Below are 3828 nucleotides of genomic sequence, written 5' to 3' on the forward strand. Positions count from 1 at the left end.
GAATGAATATGACAGACAGAAACTGGAAGAAGCCCATATATATATATATATATATATATCATCATCATCATCATCATCATCATCATCATCATCATTGTTTGACGTCCGTTTTCCATGCTAGCATGGTTTGGACGATTTCACTGAGGGCTGGCGAACCAGATGGCTACACCAGGCTCCAATCTGATTTGGCAGAGTTTCTACAGCTGGATGCCCTTCCTAACGCCAACCACTCCGAGAGTGTTGTGGATGCTTTTACGTGCACAAGTCAGGTTTGGCTGCTTTTCTAAATAATGGAACTGCTTTTTCCTACTATTTATATTATTTGATTCTGATTATTTCTCATGACTCTTTATTTTTTCTTGAGTCTCTTTTATTTGTCAAATGGGAAATTTTCCGTATGTTTATAAAAGCTAGAAAATTTCACTTTATACATTAATTACCATTTGGGTCCATTGGACCCTTGAATTAAAGTCAGACAATACTCGTGTCATTCTAAACAGAATAAAGGCAGTATAAAATATTATTTTCCTAGATATTTATCAGATATAAAATAGATAAAATTGTATTCTAATTATCTGCTGAATTTTAGATAAAATAGGAAAAATTATGAAAATATTCCTGTAAGTTTGAAAAAATATATGAATAAATTCTTTCTCCAATTTGATTAAATTAAATCAAATTTGATTGAATTAGTATGTTTGGGGTCGTCTGTAAAATACAGGCGTGATTTCCGTAATTTTTAGAAAACCGTATTATGGGTTTCGCATGAAGGTAGGCTTGAGAATTGATAGCTCGTATGATATTGGCTCCTTTAGAGAACCACATGCATCACAGCGTTCCTTTCATCACTGCCAAACTTAACTCAAATTCTAGTGATGTAGGAAACAACTATTTGTTCAGTGTGTGTGATGTATTAGTTTTAAAAGTGCAAACATATGAACAAACGTTATGCCAAATTAAGCTATCAACATGTTGTATGTATAATTACCTTGAGAGTTCATTGAAAATCATGATATTGTTAGGGAAATGGTTTGGCAACAGACACTGTAGCAGATATGATTTATTCTTCAAAACGAAAGTTTACAGCAATTGAATATGAATACACTAATACTGTTGCATCATAAAATGGTAAACATTTCACTCGGTCTTCTTTTAATTCTATTTCGATTTTCAATCTCAGGTTCTTGAGAGTAGTGGCTTCCAAACTTACTTTGTTGTGGAATCCTTATACAATATTCCAAAAATCGTGGAACCCATTGTTTTATTGAACTCTTTATTAGGCAGTGAGTAAAAAAGGGAAGACAACATGAGAGGGGCGATGTTGTTTTAGTTTAACGCTTAAAAAGTAGGGAAAGAGTCTTGACGTTTCGGACGTTGATCCTTCATCGGAAAAAAAGGAATAAGAAAATATAAAGGAGAAAAATGGTTGGAAAACCAAAGAGAATGCGGTTCTATGGGAGACGTTGGAAAGGGTGAAGGAGGCGGGGTGGTATGTGCATGTGTAGTAGGGTATACAGATAGGCATAAGGGAGGTCTGTGTGTGTGTGGTGGTATGGAGTATATCCATACCTTCGGCTGCCGTCAAAATACTGAAATGTTTAAAAAAAGAAACAAGTGTTACTCTTATACTTTTACTGGCCATGCTAGGACTTTGCTTTCGGAGTTCTCTTTTTATTGAACTTTTTTATTATCGAATGGTTAAGTTTTATTAGAGTTACTTCTCTACCTTTTCTGAACTTAAGCACAACAATAACCAAATAGACACTTCCATGCTGTAGCAGTTTTCCCATTTTCTTAATCCTTGGTGCTTTGATGTTTCACAGCCGACTCAATCCTTGAACATAGTTTCTATATACTCAGCTGATAAAGTGAACTCGAACTTATGACCTTTAGTTTTTCAATCCGACATTGTACCACACTCACCATTTGCGTGCACCGTTCGGGAAATGACAGAAACTGTTGATTGCTAGCGAGAATTTATTTGTAGGTGATAATATGAAGTATTTCTGGACCTAATTGTGATTCTCTGTTTGTTTGCGAGTTAGTTACACAGACACACACTTACGCCCATGCACATGCACACATATACAGGAGGTGATCGAAAATGTTATGATTCATTTCATTTCGTTTTCAACAGTAAGGCCTCTTTATTATATTAGTACATGATAGTGCCTCGGCTTTGATATTTAGACTCGAGTATCAGCAGAGGAGAAGAAGAGAAACGTATTATAAGGGAGAGTGAGCGGCAAATGAGAAAGACAAAAATGTCGGTTGTTGTTTTGGAAGGCAGTTGATAAGCGCATTGTTTTAAGATTAGTAGCATTGCTAGCTTGAAGTGTGTCGGGGGGAAAGTAATGCGTACGAGAAACAACATTTGTAAACATCTAATGAGTAAATAATTGAGATAGAAATGGAGTGGAAGAATAATGAAAATAAATAAATTGAGAGTAAATTGTATTAACAAGAGTATAATAATGATTTTCTGATGTTGGCACAATTGCATCTCTACTCTGACGAGAGTGTGGGAGTTGAAAAACATCGTTAAACAGAAATTATTTAAATTAGTAAACAAATGCTCCCTCTTGTGAGAGTATTTAAAATCTAAGAACAACAACCAGCGGAGATAACTAGAATAAAATTAGTTCATTGAAATGTTTGGATAATAGAGACAATAAAAGAAAGTAACAGAGGAACTGTATTTTCAAGCATATAGAACGCAACCTTGTATAAGACTCCCTCCTGCTTTACGAATGTATTTGTGCAAAACACAGGAACTCAGTAAGCTTCAAACATTTATTAAAAGATATTTTTAAGTGATTTTTAGGTGAAACTGTATGGTTCTGTACATGCAAATACACTGCTGTGACAGTGTACTGGCATAAAATAAGAAGCCATGAATTTATCATAAATAAACTATGTTAAAGTAGTACCGTATTTCAACTTAATATTCTTTCAGATCAGCTATAGTATTGTTTTATATTTTGGTCGAAAGAATTGCCATACAGGATGTAAAACATATTTCTAGCTATGATGTTTTATGAAACTGCGATCATCCACCAGGGTGGTTCACCACAGCTATGATTTTGTTGTCATCCACTCATTGCAAATGGCTGATGAAAGTTTGCTAACATTCCTTTCATCTTTCTAAGAAAATTCTTCTTTCAGACAAATTTTTGTTTCAATGTTTCTTAAAGGTAACGAGTTATTAAATAATGTCAGACATTATCAAGTATGGATTATATATTCTAAGGAAGGAGATAGGATGAGATGGTGTGACCTCTCCACACAACTCCTGACGTACTGTAAGAAATTTTTCGTAAGGCTGTGCTAACAGACTAATATTTTGGCTTATGCTCAGCATTTTATTATTAATAACAATTATTGTACCTTGCGGACTTCTGCTCATCTGACACTGTTCCGGTGATCGTGTCAGCAGGGACACTCGTCGTCAGAACCGACAGAGTGCTCTTTTTAGATACAGGATATATTTCCCCAGATGTTCATGTCTCATGAATGATACACGCGTGACATTTCCCTGACGCCAATGTATCATAAATTATAGTTACACCCTTTTTTTTTAACCAGCAGAATAACTTGGGAGTTATGAAAGAAAACTTTATATTAGTAAAAACGTACAAAACAAGGGTTAACTAAAAATCTGAGAACAAGCTTGGGTGCTTAGGACAAACTTATGAAAATGCTTTAGACAGACAAAGGGTTAAGAGAAAGAAGGCATTGCAGTTTACATGCAATAAGATGTTTATATGAAAGAGAGAGAGAGAGAGAGAGAGAGAGAGAGAGAGAGAGAGAGAGAGAGAGAGAGAGAGA

The 3828-nt window shown here is 35.0% G+C and overlaps 1 protein-coding gene across 1 annotated transcript in view; it reads left to right on the forward strand.

Annotated features, from left to right (window-relative positions):
• The window catches only part of LOC106877186 (neo-calmodulin), a 69172-nt gene that overhangs the window by 32832 nt on the left and 32512 nt on the right, over window positions 1-3828 (forward strand). The window lies entirely within an intron of this gene.

This window comes from Octopus bimaculoides, chromosome 11, assembly GCF_001194135.2.
Source record: "Octopus bimaculoides isolate UCB-OBI-ISO-001 chromosome 11, ASM119413v2, whole genome shotgun sequence".
In the NCBI taxonomy this organism is placed as follows: Eukaryota; Metazoa; Mollusca; class Cephalopoda; order Octopoda; family Octopodidae; genus Octopus; species Octopus bimaculoides.